The sequence below is a fragment of the Camelus ferus genome, chromosome 25, assembly GCF_009834535.1.
Source record: "Camelus ferus isolate YT-003-E chromosome 25, BCGSAC_Cfer_1.0, whole genome shotgun sequence".
In the NCBI taxonomy this organism is placed as follows: Eukaryota; Metazoa; Chordata; class Mammalia; order Artiodactyla; family Camelidae; genus Camelus; species Camelus ferus.
Genome location: NC_045720.1, coordinates 15,052,904 through 15,073,949, shown reverse-complemented (window position 1 = coordinate 15,073,949; position 21,046 = coordinate 15,052,904). Strand labels below are relative to the sequence as shown.

The 21,046-nt window shown below is 38.7% G+C and overlaps 1 protein-coding gene across 2 annotated transcripts in view; it reads left to right on the top strand.

Moving 5' to 3' along the window:
* Positions 1-21,046, top strand: part of LOC116659869 — a 422,086-nt gene that overhangs the window by 284,346 nt on the left and 116,694 nt on the right. For both annotated transcript variants that reach the window (XR_004315229.1, XR_004315230.1), the window contains exon 9: positions 4,256-4,423. The gene's annotated coding sequence lies outside the window, so the exon portion shown is untranslated. The remainder of the gene's footprint in view (positions 1-4,255; positions 4,424-21,046) is intronic.

Sequence of the window (21,046 nt, the reverse complement as noted above, 5' to 3'; positions counted from 1 at the left end):
CAGGCATCCTAAACTGCTCACGCATGAGAGAAGAAGCAGAGCAATAATTTCTTTGCTGCTTTTCGGGAGCAGGAAACACCCAATTCCCTTGTGATTTCTACAGAGCCAACCAATCATCTAATGGTTACAGCCGCTTGAAAAACATTCAAGGACCTTCGGTTTTGTCAACTCCAAAACTCAAATGAGTAAGACCTACCTTCACATTCTCTTTTCTTTTTAGAAAATCTTGTCCAGGAAAAGAAAAGCAATTACGTGAGAGTTAACCCAATTAACTCTTTAGAGGATGTACAGTTGGGATCTAGTGTCCTGACTCCCAGGATGTGGATTTCAATATGATCAAAAATCATAATATAAACTTGCTTCTTTTTAGTTGTTTATTCAAGAATATTTGGAGTTGACTAGACTTTTTAAGCTTTGGATCTTTCAGATACCTTGGAGTATGAGCTCAAGATTTTAATTGATTTCTGTGATTCTCAGTTTCCTCAACAAGGAAATAGAAAAAAAATAATAGCAGCCCAGGTTCCAAGGTGGTGTTGTGGGTATTAAAAACAAAAATGCAAATGAGGGATTAAGCATACCTCCTGGCACTTAGGAACAGGTCCAAACATTGTTGTTGTTTCTATCCTAACTCTGAAAGGAGAAGAATTAGACTCAACATCTCAGAATATCAGGAAAAACACAAAAGAGCATTTTGTGAATCAACTAAAAATTTCTGCAGAGTCCTTTTTCCCCATCTTCTCTCTCTCTCCTCCACTCCCACTTCTTCCAGGCAGCAGTAATCTAACAGGAAAAACACTGGAGAAACTCCAACCTAACTGTGAAACACTGAAGCCATTAGATACACCTTAACTATTTTAGGGCTGCCGTAAAATAATTTGCTTCTGAGAATGAGATTAATTCTGCAGTGAAAGGATGCTATCCACTTCCAGCCCAACATTTATCAAAATACTCATAAAGATTCTCAAACAAAGATTATATATTTTGAGATACTTCAAAGATAGCAAGAAAAATGTATGTCACTGCAGTGAAATAACCCAAATAGCAGCTCCATTATTTTCAGCTTCATAAATGTAAAAATATATATTTTTTAAAAGCATTTGTTGAAAATATTGATGTGTGGAATTCCTCTCATTGTGTGGTCATCTCTACATGACTTTCTGCAGATCTTAAACTTGACTGGTGAATCTACTCCTTTAGGATGACGCCTACAATGAGACTGTCAAAGGATTAGCACCAATTCAAAATAAGTATTTATTAAATAAAAGTAATAAATATAAATAAATTGCACATGTGATAAAATAATAAACATAGCAGTAACTGCCTTGCTATACTTTAGCACCATGACTCTATAGCAAAGTATTAAGTTGGTTGTTCAGCATAAATTATACATTAAAAATTCATCTGAACTTGAAAACTTTCACAATTGGATCCAATCGTTTCCTTGGAATGTGTGAAGTGTTACAAATGCCGCCTAATTCTTTTTGAAGCTCAAGGCAAAGGCAAAAAAGTCTTGTAACATACTGGAATGATTTGAATGATTGTACCATAAAATGGCTTGGATTTGCTCATCTGGCTTCAAGTTCAGAGGAATGACCAACCAACTGACATGTTCTCAGCAGTGTAGACTCTGAAGGGCCTGAGCAGATGTTGAAGGCTTACTCCAGGCCAATGCACGAGGTTTTTTGTGGTTTCTCTTAAGTGTTTGCTAATATCTACCACATTGCAAACTCAATGTCCCTTTTCAACTGGCCTGACTGCTCATAATATAATACAGATGATTTCATCTCTCACGGAGTCTTTTTCCTGAAGTCTGCAGGGCTCAGACTTCTCTAATAACATACATGTTTCTTTAAGAACAGGAAAATCCCTTCCCCTTAAATGTTTTGCTCCTCAGTCTTAGGTTCTATAGTACAATACCAAGTGTAATTCCTGTTTAAATAATGCCCCACTTTTCCTCCGAGGGTTCATTTAGGCTTCTGCTGTTTTATGATTTTTCTGGATAGGCTGTACTTTCCTACTAGAAGACAACGCCATCACTCAGAGGGGTCAGGAATGCTTCATTTTAAAGTAAACAGGATAGAAAGGCTCTCCTTATTCTGCGTGAGATGCAAAGTAAACGATCCGTTCACACAGACAATGAAGAAATTGTATGTTTTTATGCCCTTAGAAAGAAGAAAGAAGAAATAGAAGTCGTGGGTAACATCCGCCCCAGTTCTGATTTTGACCTGATTCTCATTGTCTTTCACCTTTTCTCTTGTTGAACAGAATCAATTGATTGATTCCTGTGTTTGTACCTGCTTTGTTTAAAGGCTCATTGGTAAATGATTACCTCTAATTTAGCTGGTGAAAGAGTCTTAGTCTTACTGATGATACTTTGCAAACATTTCCTTTTAGGTGATCAGAGTGATTAGGGGAAAAGGGCCACTGAAACTCTTGTTTCTTTCGGCTCATACTCCTGTAAGTCTTGCTAAGTGTTAGTTATACCGATGAGTATTCCAAGATCTATCCCTCCATCTTCATGAGGTCAAGAATATACATTTAACAGGTGTCAAATTTGTCTTTTCATTTTGTTTACGGACGCTTACAGAAGGTCTAAAGGCCGAAAAATACACCCCAGGTGCCAGATAACCCTTCATCGTACAGTAAAGCACTAGTGTTGTAGAATAAGACCATGCCATCTGTATCAAAGCATTATTATTAACTTTCTGAGAAACACCTTCCATTGTGCTCCTGGGCCCTGATAAAAGAGATAATGCCTGACCCTGGGGCGTCCGGTGGCCACACCACCAGCAGTGTTCACCACGAGCAGAGTTGAGGCTAACTCCCCACATCATAATGTGGGCCTGGCCAGCAGTCACCTGTTGTAAGGAGACAGGGGTGCAGCTGGACTCAGACAAGAACAGGGCCAGAAGTCCCAAGTGGGGCTCACTGGCAGGTGGCCCAGACCCAGACCCCCACGTTACCGACCACTCTTGTGTGAGCCCTCGCCTTCAGCTCACACCTGCAGACACATGCGGGGCCGAGAAGGGAGTAAACCAAGTTTAGGTCATGAGTGGGTCAGCTCAGTACAGATACAAACCACAATTGGACTAAGGTAGACTACAGCCCACTCAGGACCGGCACTGAAAGACACTGTAAGGGAAAGTCATCTCAATGGCCGGAACTTAAGGCAGCGCACCTAGACATCTACTTTGCGAGGAAAGAGAAGTAGCCCGAGGTAATGATAATATGAGCAGTAGAAAACAGCTTGGGTGGTTAATCAGAAGAAAGAAAGAAGATTGGAAGAAGAAAGAGTAGAAGATTGGGGACAAAAAGTTCTGGGGAAGAGGCGTTTGGACAATCGATTGGGAGTGGTCATGAAGTGTGATGGGCGTTCTAATGCTTATTAATGCCGATTGGAGAATGTCCAACGTAGGAAAGACACTAAACAACCAAGCAGACCCAGTGACTCAGCCAGTGGACGCCAGTCATTCCATTTGGCACGCTGGGCTCGTGAACAGAGCATGCTTGGTAGTAGGGATGAAGGCTGTGCCTCAGCCAAACTGCGTGGATTCTCATTTACCATGGCTGATCTAGCAATCGCCTTTACCAAATTCCAGTCTGCTAACAACAGAAACCAACTCTGAGCCCTCAATATGGTATCATCCTTTGAGGAGACCAACCAGCCCCCCCGATGGCAAATGGACTACATAGGGCCCCTTCCACTCTGAGAAAGGCTGCCGTTCATATTGACTGATATCCACTCCCTTTGGGATATGAGTTTGCCTCTTCGGCCAGTATGGCTCAGCAAGCACCATAACTGAGGAGCCTGCAGAGTATTTGATCCGTGGGCATGTGAGTCCATATAAGGTAACATCAGGATAAATGACCTACCTCACAGCAGAACAGTTCCAGGATTAGCCTGTCCTCATAGGAGCCCTTGGTCCTATCACAAACCACATCTCCCAGGAGCCACCTGTCATTTTAGTAGTAGTACAGCCTCCTGAACAAATATCTGAGGCTTGGAGAGGACACCTTTGTTTAAAGGCTCATTGGTAAATAATTACCTTTAATTTAGCATGTGAAAGAGTCTCAGTCTTACTGATAATATATATACTGTGTATACCTTCAGTCAAGAACCATATACGGTGCTATGTCCCTGAAATACAGAACATATTGGTCCTAGAACCAAGCAGTGATGGTAAGGGTAGCCTATTTAATAGTCACACCAGCGATCCATTTAGAGAATTTGTGTTTCTTTTTCTGACAACTCTAGGCCCTTGTTACCAGAGGAAAAGAGCTTCTACCAGGGAACACAGCAAGAATCCCATTAAAGCTCAAGATTTGACAATTGTTCAGTCCCTTTAATCTTCTTGTGCCATGAGAATAGCATGCAAGGAAAGAAGTCATCAGCTTGGAAAATGATTGTGACTGTCTAGAGGAGGTAAGGATGCTTTTCTGTGGCGATCCATGCTTTTCTATGGATTCAGGTGACCAGTTGGGTACCTCTTGGTATTTCCTTACCCAGTTTTGATAGTAAATGGACAAGTTCAATGGCTAAAGCTTGAAAAAGACATGGTAGCTCTTCGGGAATGAGGGTCTGGGTCCCTCTACCAGGTAAGCCTTTGAGGCTAACAGGGTTATAGGTCGAGGGTGAAGGGAATCTTGAATGGCTGGTGAAGGAGGAATATGAGGAATATCAGGCTGCGATACTCACTCCATTGTTGGTGCCTATAGTTCATCTCATCAACCAGCTTCTTGTAAGCTTCCTCCAGGAACAGAGGGACTGCTCCCAGAACTGATTCTCCGATGCATGTGGAATTGTAAGGCACAAAGCATGGGTTAGAGTGGACTCAGTGTTATTCACCCAGATCATACTCCAGGGCTGAAGAACTGAACTCTCCAGTTCCTGGGAGTGTTTGTGATGAATATCTCTGAGTCCCTCTCTGGGACTTATCTTCAGCTAAAGAGAGCCACCTCACTCAGCGTTACCCTCCTCCCCAGGGATAGCCTGGGACAAGTCCCTACACGGGTATAAAAGGCCTGTCTCCTTGCCATAACTAGAGACAACACTGAAGGGCTATGCCAACTGCAGAGCTCCCCATAGGATCTGCTGAAGTTTTTACTACGTGTTCATCAAAGTCAACTCCTCCTTCAGCTCAATCCTGATTCCTGCACTTTTCTAGAGCTGTTAATGCCAAAAGTATTTCCAAATACTCTTGCAAGCTAATCTGCCCCTAGAAGTCTACTTCCTTGGGGACCCAATCTCAAATATCCCTTTTAAAAAATTTCGTGTGTCAGTTAATAAATCTTGTTATTTTTATGAACATTTTATGCTTATGTAATTTAAGTGTCTGTATGTGTGCTTACACACATGCATGCGTGTTTTTTTAAGTCCAAGGGCATTTCTCCCCCTTAGTGGAATGTATCTTTAATTTTATTTCAATGTCACTTGGGAAATAAGATTAATCAGGTAGAAATCAAATTTCTATGAAAACTTCCTTAAAGGGCCTGTTGGAAAGAGGTACCCGGAGAGCCATGATCAGCATTGAATCTGGTGGTGACTTTGAGGCCAAGGTTGTGTGAAATGTGAGTCTCTCTCACAATGATAGAAAACTCAGTCCTGACCCTCTAGCTTCAAAATTTCCTGAGCAAACAACTTGGATTATTTGAAAATTACCCTTCAAAGTTGATTGTAGTTCTCTGTAACAGTCAGATTTTACAGCAGTGAAGAATGAGAAGGGTCCCCTTACCTCTCTGATGTGCTCTGTGATTTACATACAGGATCTCACAACAACCTAAGGACTTAGGCAAGGCAGGCATTATTATTTTCATTTCCTTAGGATAAAACTGGGCTGCAGAGAAACTGAGCATGTTTCCCAAGTGTACACAGCCAATAAGTGGCACCAAGGCACCTCAGAATTCCAAAATGGTCTGGCCTCCTTTTGACATTTTTAGACACTGCCTCATTAAAAAATGAAAGAAAGGAAAAGCCAAGTCATTGTGAGACAACTGTGCTGTGTTCTGACTATTTACATTTAACACATAAGGCATTTTCCATGCCAAAACCAAAGGACAAACTGAACACCAAACAGTATATAAATTATTTTGGAGATATGGTCATTGTATAACCTCTATGCATATGACACACAAATAATTAGCTGTTTGCGTCTCCTTTTATGAATAGCGGTTCTGGTCAAATAGCTTTCCTTTGCTCTGCCCGCCTGCTACTGCTCCATTAAATTCCAAGCCCTGATCCAAGCCCAGTGCACTTTCTGTAACATTCCATGGCATTCTTCTCTGAATTAGACTTGGGTTTTCATTTTTGACCTCTAGTTTTCCTTTTTACATAAGCTTATTTTCTTAAAAGAGGATTTATTTATTATTGGGGTTGTGTTTTCTTTCATCCTATGAAATACCAATTTTTTTCTCTACCTTGTAAAAAAAATAAATCCTTCACCTTCCTCTGTCCCTCACCTCCCCCACTATTTCTACGCAAGTACACACACACTTTCCTATTTTGGGTAGATTTATTCCTTTGAATGGCTCTGGCTATGATGAACTTTACTTAAGACATTAATAATTCTTGACAAGGACTTCTTTTGTGTTTTAGCTTTGAAAGAAAAACTTACTATGCATAATTGCCCCATTCTTAACTGTGTTATAGATTGAAAGCAGCAGAAGCTGATAACAAACAGCTTTGCCCCAAATATACAAACTTCATGCCTGCCTGGTCTTCCTGCAGAATCTAGCTTTTACTTATATGCGAAGAAATTTTGAGTAAAATTAAGCTTAGGGATGGATGAGAGAAAAAGGGGAAAAAAAATTTAGAATTGGATTTGAATTCTCAGGAATCAAACCCTGTGTTCTTAATACTTTAAGGTAGATAATATTAAATAAATAAGACATTTTAATCAAAAACAAAGTATAAAAACCAAAAAAGTGCAAAAATTACATTTTGCCTTTGTGGGTACTTTAAGAGTCAAGTAAGGTGAGGGTAAAAATTACTATTTTAATAGGTGTGAAGAATTTCTCCCAAAAGATTTTGCCTTTTTTTTTAAATAACATAATTTAATAGAGGTGATTATAAAGAGAAGGCCTTTTTGGAGTGGGAGAAATGATTCAACGATGGAGCTAATGTTATAAATTCATTAATCAATCAATCAGTAAAACAAACCTGTCCAAGAAAGCTGCAAGACTTTTAAAACTGGAGGAGGTAGAATAGAGAAGGAAAGGAAAAATGAAAGGGAGATGAGGGCTGAACAACATGGTTGAAGACTTGAGCAGAAACGTCAGGCAGTGAGTAATTTCAGAAGCAAAAGTGACTGGGGGGTTTTTAAGTGTGGATGCCTATGTAGCTGACTGGATTTTCCTACAATGGCTGCAGTAATAACTCTTCCCTCACTTGCTCTTCAGCGAAGTGACTCTGTCACAGTAAAGTGATGCTGTGCCAATCCCAAGGTGACCCTTAGTGGCCTCGCAGTGTCTGTTCCCTGTCTCTTGGAAGTGTTGGCCAGGGATGAGGGAAGAGGAGAAAGAAGTCAGGACAGAAAGGAATGGTATCAGTTCATAAACACAGAATTAGCTGATTTTATCATTGAGCAAAACAAACACTCCAAATGCATATAGGCCACCAGCACAGTTCCTATGTAATAATTTATTGAATTGTAGAGCTCAAAAACATCAACTCTGTGTCAAACAACTGTTACAATATTTTATTTACTCAAAACGTCTTTTAGGCTTTCATCATTTTCTATGAATATGCACAAATCCTTAGCTTAGTGGTGATCCCTTAAGTCCTTACTTTCTGACAACACTTTAACAGGAACCTTTGTTAAGGTTAGGGGATTCATGAAGAGGGACATGATCTGAGGGAAACAAAAAATCACTGAGAAGACAACTACAAAGTTCTAAGAATACAGGTCTAATTTAGATTCCTTGGAACTGAATGACATAATACTAAAACACTCTGGGACATGAGTAGGTGTCAACAAATGTTAATTCATTCTGTTTCTAAAATCTTCCCTGTTCACATATCAGATCAGTGATAGAAGCAAAGACTGAGTTAGTAAGTCAATAAGTATCTCCAGTCTCTCACATAAATAATGAAAGTATCTGTCAATGTGCTTCACTTATCTTCTGAAATAGCAACATTTCAGGGAACGAGATTTATCTATTTCATCTTTGAACTTCCTACAGAGCATGGTGCCCAGTACATAGTAAGTGCTCAGGAAATGTTTGTTCAATTAACCCAAACTTGGATTCTCAACCACTAAAGTGTGATTTTGAAGTGGTGGTATGGAGCAGGAGAGAGATCACTGTTTCTGTAAATGAGATGTGAGGGGAAGCTGGGGGTGAATCCATGCACAGATAGAAGCAGAACTAGGAAGGAGGTTCCCACCTACTGTTCCATTTATTTTGGTGGTTCAACTAGTCTAGATTTAACATATTGTCATAACATGGACATTAAGCTAGAATCTTTTTTTGTTGCTGAGATAAAAATCTTCTGCCCCAACATGTATTTCAAAAAGTGCCGTCATTTTGAATGAATGCCACTGTGTGATAAAATCAGTGTTTGAAAATCTCTGCCAGTTGCTGAGAGGGGATTGGCTTTATTTGGGCAATCACCTTAATGGTCACATTTTTTCCCTTTCCCTTTTCCTTTTTTAGAATTTCATTTTTATCTGTCTTCTTTTCTTTTTTTCTTTTTCTTTTTTTGTGGATGGTGGTGAGGTGTATATATTCTTACATTTCTCTTAGATAAAGTGTCAATTTCAACCTGTTACATGTTTCTACTTAATTTAGCAAACAAGCTTCCTGGTTAGTTGCTTCTGAAATTGCTGACTCGTTTTCATAGCTTTGAGTTAATGTATTTTAAAAGTAGTTTAAAAATCTTTTTTTAAATTAAGACATATGACATACATCAAGTACACAAAATATACTTAACAGATGTGTTTAACTCATAGTTATAAAATGAATACCAATGCAGCAATCACCAAAGTTAAGAAACAGTGTAGTATCAATACCCCGAATCCAACACTCCCTCTCTAGGCATTTCTTCCTAACATCACTCTCTTCCTCTTCCATCTCAAACTTCCACACTTGTATTCATTTTCTAATGCTGATATCAAATTACCACAAGCATAGCAGCTCAAAACAATGTAAACTTATTATCTCACAGTTTCGGAGTTGGGAGTCTGGGCATGGGATAGCTGTATCCTCTGCTTAGGGCCTCACAAGACTGAAATCAAGGTGTCAGCTGAACTGCATCCCTTTCTGATGGTAAAGTTTCCCTTTCAAGCTTATGTGATTGCAGGCAGAATTCAGTTTCTTGCAGTTGCAGGACAGAGGCATCCATCCTACTGAGGATCACATGAATGTGATGAGTGTCTTTCCTCTCACTGATTTCAATATTCTCCATTTGGCTTTGTCTTCTGTTTGATAGTAACGTGTCTAGGTTTGAATCTCTTTTAGTTTGTCCTATTTGAAGTTTGTTGAGCTTCTTGGATGTATAGATTAACATTTTCTTGACTATTATTTCTCCAAAATTGTTTCTGCCCTTTTCTCACTCTCTCCTTCTGGGACTCACATCATGCATCTGGTGGCACGCTTGCTGGTGTTCCACAGGTAGGAGATTCTGTTAACTTTTCTTCATTCTTTTTTTCTTTCTGTTCCTCAGACTGGATAGTCTCAATTAACCGATCTTTCAGTTCTGTGAATCTTTATTCTGCCAGCTCAAATCTGAGGTTGAGCCCCACTGATGAATTTTTTTATTACACTTATTGTATTTTACAATTCATAGTTTCTGCTTTTTTTTTTCCCTACAGTTTTGGTCTCCTTTTTTGATATTATCTATTTGGTGAGATGCAATTCTTATTTATACCTTTATTTCTTTGGAAATGATTTCCTTTATTTATTTGAATATATTTAAAATAGCTGATATAAAAATCTTTTTCTAGTAAGTTCAGCATTTGGGCTTCCTCGGCAATAATTTCTGCTGTGTACAGGCCATACTTTTTCTAGGTATGTGTTAATGATTTTTTGTTAAAAACTGGACACTTTACCTAATATAATGTTGCAGCTCTGGAAGTAGGTTTACTCCTCCTAAGGGCTTGCTGTCATTGCTATTTATTATTGCTATTGTCACTGCATTTGTTTAGTGACTTTTCTGAACCAATATTGTAAAGTCTTTATTCTTTGTCACACATGGACAGTAAAGCCTCTGCTTGGTTAACTTAGTGATCTGCTAATGACTAGACAGAGATTTCTCTAAATGCCTAGAACTAGTAAGTGTCCCGGCCTTTGCCAAGAGGCTCTGTGTGCACGTTGGGACGTGCCTTCAATGCTCAGGCTGAGCCTTTACTTCCTGTGTTTGTAAAGCCTTTTGGAAGTGAGAGCCATAGCCTTCTTAGGACATGAGCACTGGGCATGCAACACAGCTTCAGTGGTAAACAGCTTGACAAAGACCTCCAGGGAACAGGCTGCTTGTACTGAATGAGCTCTGGGTGAAGAAATACAAAGACGAGTTCTGTGAGTGGGGGTTTCCAGAGAACCGCAAGACAGGTCAAATAATGACAAGTCTCCGAGAGTGGTGCTGCTGGGGAGGTTCAGATCTGTTCTGCCCATTCTAGTGATGGCTGAGCTGCTGGTTTTCCCCATGATTGAGAGGCTACTGTTTTTTAAAGGCTTCTCTGAAACTGGGGAATGGGGTATTGGAATAGGGCAAGTTGGAATATCACAGGACTGGCTATTCTTCCCAAGACTCAGCCATTTCTGTTGAATAAATGCTCCCTAGATTATTGCAAGTCTTTGGTTAATTTCCAGAGTCCTGACAGAGTAGATTTTGATAGTTTTTACCTGTGTTCTCACTGCTTTTATAGGGGAGCAGATTTTTGAATTCCCTTACTCTGGCCTTCCTGCTGATGCCCTTTTCATGGGGTCTTGATGTGTGCAATGTTTCAATAATAGTGTATCCTACTTTATCAAATTTTCTCTGTAATTTTGGGAAATTATTTCCTACCATGAGATCATGATCTGATACATATCACAGAACCTCTGTTTGATCACACTCTTGGGTTCAAGCTAATAATATTTGGTAAATTGACATACTCATACATGAGACTGTGACAGCATTATTATTAAGTTGATTGGTGACAGATGGTAAATCATCTACCATAATTTATGTACCAAATAAATCTTTAAAAAATTATGTATTTTCTCTCCTTTTCTAGTTCTAAGTCTTGGATTCATGGAACCAGAGGGTCCTTGACGATTATCTAATAAATATGTTTTAGTGGGCCAAGCACCCTTGGAATATCTTGCTTGGTGACACAGCCTTTCGGTCATTTGTCACATGACAATCTTATAAAAATTGTCACTAGAGAGCAGAGCTCAACAAATGTTTGGAACATTTGTTTCCTAAGATAATTTATATAAATTGTAAAAAAGAGAAAAGGGGGCAAAAGAGGATGTAATGTTCTGAAGTCCTCACATGTCAGTATTCTTCATTTCATGCTTGCTTCATTGCAATACCTGTGTTTAGAGAGTAAAAGAAGCCAGAAACCAGAAGCCAGCCTCTGAGAGGAAGAATTGTGATTGGATATCATATTATGAATCATTATGAGTGTAAAAGGGTACAATGAAATTCTCCACCCCTGTCTCCCTCAGTGAAGAAATGATCATGTTATATCTACCAAGCTTGACTATGGATGGACATTCTTTGTTGTTTGCTCCCAAAACACACACACACGCACGCACAGGCACACACGCACGCACACACACAACTAGGGATTCTTTTGAATTGTATCATTAATTTAAAATAAGAAATCATAAATGTAAAGGGATGAAAAAGCTCCCGTATAAAATTTTAAGCCGTACATCCCAAACATCCGAGACCCTCGTCAAAAAAAAATCTAAATTTTAGAGGAAGTGCCCACTATCCTGTTGGTAAAGGCACAAAACCAGTCTTTCATTTTTAATTTCATTTGTACTTTAAGGAAAACTAGCCTCTCAGTGGTTTGATGAGTTTTCGTGAGCACAGACCCACAAAAACTTCTGACGAGGGCCACCTGCTCATTCCTTCCCGAGAAGGGTTCCTGGGAGGTTCCCCACATCCATTCTTCTGCTGTTCATTATGTGGCCCGTGTTCTCAAGAACACCAGTGGAGATCTTCCCCAGCTGGTGCTTCCTGTTTTAATTGTCTGGGTCTTTTCCTTTACTAGCTTGGAAGAGTTTTATAAGCTTCTCGCAGGGTGGTCAAATGCGACTGTTTTTCCTAGCAAAGCATACAGTTCCTACTGAATAAGGCCCTCCTTTACCAGTTGCTTATTGCTGACACTGGAAGAGAAAATTCTCAGATGTGCTATGTGTTAATTCTTTTCTTGTTCACACTCTATCCTTAGCTAGAAATACTTTATAATTTCTGTGTCTTGCTCACTCCAGCGTCTCTTCTTTTTATAGATAATTTTCCACTTTACTGACTCAGGAGTTTTACTTGGTGCATTATCAATAGCTGATTTTAAAAATGTACTCTCTCCCTCAAAGCTCAGTTTCAGTATGAGCCATTAAAAAACTCATGTGATTTCTAAACGATAACCAGAGCAAGGCATAAATATTAACATGAAAACTGGTATGTTTCCTTTTGTCCTGTGAAAACTATATAACAGTATATCATTCGTCTTTCTTTGCTGTAATGTCTAGGAAGTTCGGGGCTATTTTTTCTTTTCAAATACCTTATTCTGGAATTCTGGTATAATAATTATTCAGTTTATTCTTTAGCCATGATTCTTAACATTTTGTGTGTCACAAAACTATTTGAGAATATAAAGAAAGCTACATACAATTAGAATCATGCACATATGAATGCAAATTTTGCATTTAATTTGTGAGCTTCTGACATTTTTCTGTGGAACACTAGGTTCTAAATGTTCTCTGATTTTTCTCTCTAATTATAATTTTATATTTTTGTATTGTGTAGAAAAATGCTTTAACATTCTGAATTTACAAAGGCAGTATTATAAACTTCTTCACATTTCTTAGTGACATAGCCAGAAATTTTGAATAAATGGGAAAGTACATTTGTTTGAAAGTAAAAACAAAAACAAAAACAAAAACAAAAAAACCCTAACATTTTGAAGAATGTATTTTAAAATTAGAGCTAGATAAATTGCTATGAGCAAATGAATTGCTATAACCACTTTGAAATTCACTTTGGCATTATGTTATAAAGTCAAATTTTCACACACTTTATAAGCTGACAGTTCTATTCTTGAGTACAAACTCAAGAGAAAGAAACTCCTCAAGCCCTTATGTCTGTACCAAAGTGTACACACACACACACACTGGATTAGTGAATACCAAACCATTGCTCCTAGGAGAAATACAAAGTTAGGTTTTTGTGAGCCTCTAATCACAACATTTTCATCAACGATCAATTTGTACCTTGTTTGATGTGTGCTTCTGTTTAAGGACACCCAATTTAATATATTTTGCTGATTTGTTACCACTGAAGTCATGGCCAGTATATCACTCTAACTCATGCCTGAATAATGCTTTTCTAGCACACGTATTTTCTCTGTGAGGCCTTCTCACATATGAGATAGTACTTAAGCATTATGTTGGGGGTCACTCTAAACAGCAAAATCACCAACCGGAAGCGCAAAAACGCAAAAAAGGAATAAAATGGTGGCACTAAATAGACCATGAAGCGGACACTCGTTTACAGTTGGAGGGCTAAAACGAGAGGGCAGAGGCTCACCTTGTTCTGCCCCAGCTGAGCACGTGCATGTTGGTTGATTGCTGCTCTGGACGTGTCTGTGAGTGACTATGAAAGCTCAAGTATTGATTAGAGCTTACGAACAAATTTTAGGGAATAGGTGAATCTGCAAATGTAGAATCTGTGAATAGTGAGAATCAGCTGTGTACAAAGGATACATACATATATTAAAATCTAGAGCACAAAGCAGGAGGATAAAAAACTCAAAGGCTATGTTCCACACAGACATGCCAAACAAAGACATTCACCCTATTACCAATTTCCACAACAAAGATTTTAGATATTTTAAAATAAGTTTTGCCAAAACATCCAGGAGGTCATACAGATCCTGCCACATTCACCCTGCACAGTGTTCCACCAGCCTTCCTTATCTCCACTACAACCCTCCTCATCTTCTCTACGTCTTCCTCTCTATTCCATCCCTTCTTACTTCAGAGAAGTAAATAACCCCCCTTTTTCTTGAAGGCAGTATCTTTCTGAAACGTTTTGTCCTTTTCAGAGTCTCAGATTCCTGATTACCTAAAAGGCCATATGAGCAATTTCTTCCCCTCCAAGCATAGTGATCTCTTCTTGAAAGAAATCATTTCTTTTCTGCCTCATTAAATCTGTGTCACTTATTATGATAATTAAATCTGTTTTTCTCCATGACTCTAACCTATTCATTCTGGGATTCTGCCACCCTGCATTTCTGAGACTGGCCCATCTCAGGATGCTGGTATCATGAGAGATTGTGTTTATAAACTAAGTCAACGGGTGTTGAGCATCTACAATGTTCAAAGTTCTGTACTCATTGTTGATGGGGTTGCAAATATGAATATAACACAGTCCTTGACCAAGAGCTTACCATCTCTTGAGGGAAGCACGCAATTAAAATGAAGGAGTTCCATCCACTGCAATGCAGATTATGACCAGTGTTAAGCTAGAAGCATGAGGGAGCAGGGAGAATGAACTGTGAAGTCTGGAAGACTGCAGATTATGAAAGCTTCATTGAAGGAGTGATATTTCAGCTGGGACCTGAAGGGTGATCAGAACCGTGCTTTAGGATGAGAACCTAACAGTGGTGTTTTAGCAATGCCCTCTTAGGTTTCCCCCAAAGCAATGCCTGAGACTTGGGCTTGGTAAGAGTAGTTTATCTGGGCAGTGACCTCAGGAAGCAGGTGGAAGGCAGCAGGGAGAGAGCAACAAGAAAGGAGAAAGGGTAAAATGAGAGAGTTTTACTAAGGTTGGTGCCATAGGTAACAAGGGCTTAATTCTACTGAAACTTCTGAGAAGTGTGCAGAATTGACCTTGAATTGTCTGCTCAAAGGACAGGAAGCTGAAGAATTTATTTACTGGTTCAGGTTCCCCATTGGTCAAGGGACTTCCCCTGGGCTTTTAACCTTTTTGTATTTCTGGATGCATTTGCACGAGTACCTACTGGGCTCTTACGGCATCAGAGAAGGCACTTCAGCAGAGAGCAGGGAGGAGGGAGCAGTGAGTGTGCTGGAGGAACTGTGCCATCACAAGGTAAGGATGAGCTCCCACAGAAGCACCCACGAGAGCTGCAACTGAAACCAGTGGTAGCTGAAGGGCTATTACATGGGGGCACCAAAGGCACACGCTAGATGTACAAAGGATGTTCTCAGGCGTTTAGGGTTGGAAGCAAGGAGATCAGTTAGGATATGAGAGTAAGAAAGGATGCATCTCTCTGTGTCTTTCCAACCTTTTCTCTCAACCTGGAACACTATTCCTTCATTGTTTGCCTAAGCGCTATCTTTTCTTCAGAACTCAGATAATAGGCATAGCCTAGAATTGTGCTTGGCACTCAATAGGTGTTCATTACTACCAGCTGAATAAACAGCTAGCATATTTAATGTGGTCTAAAAGTGTGCAAAGGCATTGAATTTAATACCCACAAAACTTTTATTCAATATGCACTAGTGCCTCCATTTTCTAGGCATATTCATGTGTTAGTTCAACAAAACTTACAGAATGTCAAACACTGTGCTGGGTTACAGAAGATGGTAAGGAAATCAATCCCCAAGAAGGTTAAGTCTTTCACTGAAGAACTCACAGTAAGTGGAAAGGAAGTGAACTCAATGATACTTTCCTGCGTCCCTGCTTGTTCTTTGATTCATAATCCTTCCAATTAAATCTTGTGAATTTCCAGGCATCTCATCAATCCTAATTCCTATACCACACTGTGAATTTTTCGTTTGTCATAAGGTGTAAAATACTCTATATTTTAACCTTTTATATTTATTTTGGTCTTTTCTCTTCAGATGAGCCCCTTGAGGTCAAGAATTATGATCTTAGAATTTTCCAATACCTTAGACCAAGGCAAAATACCATAGTGGTGCTTTGTGATGTTTTTGGCAATGATCTAGATGTTTAATAGTATGTCTCAGCACATTCATTTCCCTATTAAAATACCACACAATGAAAAAAATGTCACCTGAGGTGAATGCAGAGCTGACAGCTGAATCATAACCTTTGAAGTTGACATTAGAGCTTTACGGAAAATAAACAAGTAATAGCAATGAGAAAGTACTGACTTGTAGACAAATAATCTTTTGTAACAGTTTTTTAGGAGAGCAAAGTTTGAATTCAGAGATTTGAAAGTGGCTAGAGGGGACCATGTTTAGAGAAAGTTATACAACCAGCTTGGTCACATCCAGACCCATCCCATCTACCTGGTGTCACTCTACTCAATGCAGCAGTCTCTAAAATGCCTCCAGCAGATATGTCTAGACAGCACTGTCCAACTGAAGTATAGCATGATTGTAAAAATGTGATTCATATGGGTGATTATAATTTTTCTGGTAGCCACAGTAAGAAGTAAGAAGAAACAGGTGAAATTAATTCTAATACTACACTTTTTTAAACCCAATATATCTAAAACATTGGCATTTCAGCTTACAATGAATATGAAAATTATTGAGATATTTTACGTTTTTATCACACTAAGTCTTCAAAACCTGGTGAATATTTTATACTTTTGGCTCATTTCAATTTGGACTACACACTTCAAGGGCTCAACAGCCACATGTAGCTAGGGGCTACTATTCGGACAGCAGGAATCTGTCTAGATTTCTAGACTGATCTCTACAGCTGGTATTTCCCGTGTGTGTGTGTGTGTGTGTGTGTGTGTGTGTGTGTGTGTGTGTGTGTGTGTTTCTGACATGTGTTTTTACAGCAGCTTCCCTACAGTCCCTCATTCTTTTTTTTTTTTTTTTAATACATTTTCTTTTATTAACCTAGCCTAATGGTTTCTGTTGCTGGTCACCAGGAACCCTCACTCACAGGAGACCCAGTGTAGACCATAGACAGAGCAACACTGTGGCCTTAGCCCACAGTGCAGGAAGGACTCTCTCTCTCTCAAATCAAATTGTACACTTCATTTTTTAATTACTTTTGAATTTATTTTTCAATTTTTGACGGGAAGGTAATTGGGTTTATTTATTTATTTATTTTAATGGAGGGACTGGGGGTTGAACCCAGGACCTCGTGCATGCTAAGCACGCGCTCTGCCACTGAGCTATACCCTCCCCCTCCGCATTCTTTTTGATGTTAAACTTCCAGAATAGGAACATGGGCCTTGGCTACAATATGTGTATATATTCTAATGACATCACATATAATTTTCTGCCCAGAATGGGCTATCAGAAAATGTTACTTTACGGAAAATTGTCTGCATGTGCCCATGCAGAACCACGTGGAATCTTCTGCATTCAAAAACAACTGAAAATAAATATCTATCTTTTTACACAGAAAGATCTTAAAGAAATGGGCACTGTATAAGCCTTCTGGGAAATGATATTTTTGTAAAAATTGTGTTTTATACTTTAGGTATTGATACATGTTTGAAGACTTCTTTCTTTCTTAACTCTTGGCCTTGACACAGCACATGAGTCAACGTGGACGTTTCAGTCCTTTCGGCAATATTGTGGAGTTGTAATTGTGTACTGGGTAAAAGCAGCGTCTTGGAAACAGACGGGCTAGAGATTAAATCCTGAGTCTTCACTTTAAAGCTGGGTGACTTTGGGCTTTTTCTTTTATCTCGATAAACCTCAGTTTCCTCATTTGTAGAGCTGAGACGTTCCTATTGATTTTTACTCTTAAAAACGTCTCAAAGCTCATTGTTTTTCTGAGACTGTAGCACTGCCACCTTAGTTAAGCAATTGTCAACTCTTTTATGAGTTCTCTAAAACTGTAGACTTTCTCCTATTTTCTTATCCCCCACCCACAATATATTCCTACACAGTATCAAACACATCTGTTTTTCACATTGCTTATTAATGATTTTTTGTCAGGATGGTCCATTTGTTTCTACTGAGGATGGATTTTCATTTTAGCCACCAGGAGGTGCAAGCGATCTTTACATCAGTTAAACTCCAACTGGCTCCTCTTCACCGACATTTTCTTTTCCTCTTGGTTACCACTGCCTGTCTCAAGAGAGGCAAGATTGTTTAGTTCTCTAACTTTGAATAAAATATCTTTTAAAATAATTTTTAAAACTAGTCAACTTACCTAACTTAGCATTAAATACCTTATACTACTGTTCCTGTGTCAGATATTGGAAGAGGACTCTACATAGAAATTAGGAACAAAACTCACATTATTTCACTTGTCTGCTGAACATGCACAATGGTCATTCATACACAAGTTTACCTCCTTGAGTCTCATTCTTTGCTTATTTAACTCAGCACCCCCACAACAGGACACAAGTTCTATATCACTCTGAGCTTGTCTCTTGCTTTTTCCCAACCAAGTTGCAACGTTTACCTATGTTTTCCATCAATTCTTCCTTGATTATGTGCTTTTATTCTAATTTCTCCTGTTTTAGATGACCTATATAACTTGGCTGATGTAACCTGATGCAGTCTTCCATTCATGAAACTATCACTGGATTAAGTCCTCTGACTATGTCTCTATTACCAAGCTCTTGTCACCATTTCCAAATATTCAATTAAACCATCTTGATTCATTGATGGGGATGTTATGTTCTATTGTTAAATCTTTTGATGTGCTTGATATTGTCTCCCCCAAGTAAATGATACATTCTTAAATGGCATAGAAATTGTATTTTATCTTCTTTTGTGTGTGTGTGATGTGAGCAATTCCTTGAAGACTGTTTTGCTAATGTGTTTCTTTCCATACACAGCTTGGGAAGAGAAGCAGTACCAAATGAGTGGCTAACTTAGTAATATTAAGACGTCAGACTTTACCAAAATAGAAAGATATGAGTGGTAAGCAGAATAATGGTCCCTCAAAGACGTCCTAACCTATGAATATGCTGTCTTACGTGGCAAAAGAGACTTTGCATGATTAAATTAAGGATCTTGACATGGAGAGCTTATCCTGGTTTATCTGTGTGAGCAGAATGTAATCACATGGACTTTTTTTAATAAGAGGGAGGTAGAAGAGTCTGAGTGAGAAAAGGACATGTGATGACAGAAGCAGAGACTGGAGTGATGTGGGGCCATGAGCCAAGGAAAGCAGGCAGCTTCTGGAAACTGGACAAAGCAAGAAATGGATTCTTCTCTAGAGAAGGAAGGCAGCTCAACTGACATCTTGATTCTAGCCTAATGACCCATTTCAGACTTCTGTTCTCTAGAGCTGTAAGAAAATGTGTATGTGTTTTCCTAGGTCACTAAGTTTGTGGTACAGGAGCAATGGGAAACTAATATAACATGCAATGTTTAAGTTTAGGTTTCTGTTTTGTGACAAAAAAATTGTTTTCTCATTGTGGCCCATTATTACCACTCCTCAGAGAGCATAACTAATGCAAAAAATGTAATACATTCACATACACACGTTATAAAGTTCGTATATATTCTTTTACACAAATGATATCAAATCATTCATAGTGCTTCATAATTCTTTTTTTAACTTTGTAGTCTATTGTGAACATTTTTTTTCTATTTCAGTAACATACTGAGTTATCTCATTCCCCTTAAGAATTGGACATTACTCTGTAATATGGATACAACATAACTTTACTAAACAGCTTTCCTGCTGATGATCATTTAGATTGCTTTCAGTTTTTCAAATGATTAACAAAATACTTCAATGAACATTCTATGTCACTGAGAATTTATGCAACGATAATCATGGAAAAACTGTTTAGATGTTTAGAAGTGCAAGAAGGCAATATTTATTAAACATTTAAGTGCTTTTTGGATTGTTCATGCCTTGCTAGTTTAGATAAATTTTCCCTTCTTCTTACTGGAACAGTCAGAAAAAAATATAACTTGATTACTAGGGTGGTCACATGCTGGGAGAGATAGCTGGACAAAAAGCAGAGGGTAAACTTGGTTATCCCAAGATATGATATGTACGGACTATTTAATCAAACCACTGATAACATGATGTGTCAGATACTTCATACATCTGTATGTATATGTCTGTGTATAAAATCTTACTTAATTGAATAAATATATATATACATATATATGCAATATATGTACATATATATGCAGTTTTTTGTGTACTTACCTGCAAGGCTTTTAAAAATGAGGATGCTGCCTGGGAGAATATAGATAACTTCACCAGTACCTCACACCTGGTGAAGTGGCGCAGTTGAGAGCTAAATCCACATTTGAATGACACCATAGCCCATCCTCTTTGTTCAGTGGTTCCAGACTAGTTTAAATTTGGGCTTATCCATCAAGTGATGAATAGGTTCTGTCTTCCAGTAGAACGAAGTACTGAGGTCAGATAGGCATTTGATGTTGGGAGTGTGTGTATCTGCATTTGTGCATTCACATTTCTGAGACTTTCATTGCAGATTTGTAGTGCTTATATCTAGCTCCCGTTGAGCTGTAATTCCCCACAATTCCTTTCTATTTTGCTCATTCCTTCCTTCTTTCTCACTCTTTTCTTTCTCCTTTCTTGCCTCCCTCCCCTCCTCCCTATTTCTGTCTTTATTACCGGCATATCTTTACAGTTGCTACCAAAGACATTTTCTTGCTGGTAAGAATCAGCTGGAGAAGCATATGCAGCCATACTCTTTTCTTCCGTTTTGGCATTAGCCAAACAATCCTGAGCTTTAATGGCCTATTGTATAATGATCTGTTGTTTTGTATGCTGAATCACTTTGTCAACTTATACCTTGGAAATATCTGCAAAGCTGCAGTCTCTACAGAATAAATGAAGTAAGCACCACATATTAAAAAGTAAAATAAAGCCAATATATTTGACAAAAGCCAAATATATTTATCCTGAATCAAATGCCCTCCTCCAATATTTCACCTTTCAAAAAGGATCTCAGAAAATAAAATGTTCCACCTTTGCCTTGCACCATAGGGTAGA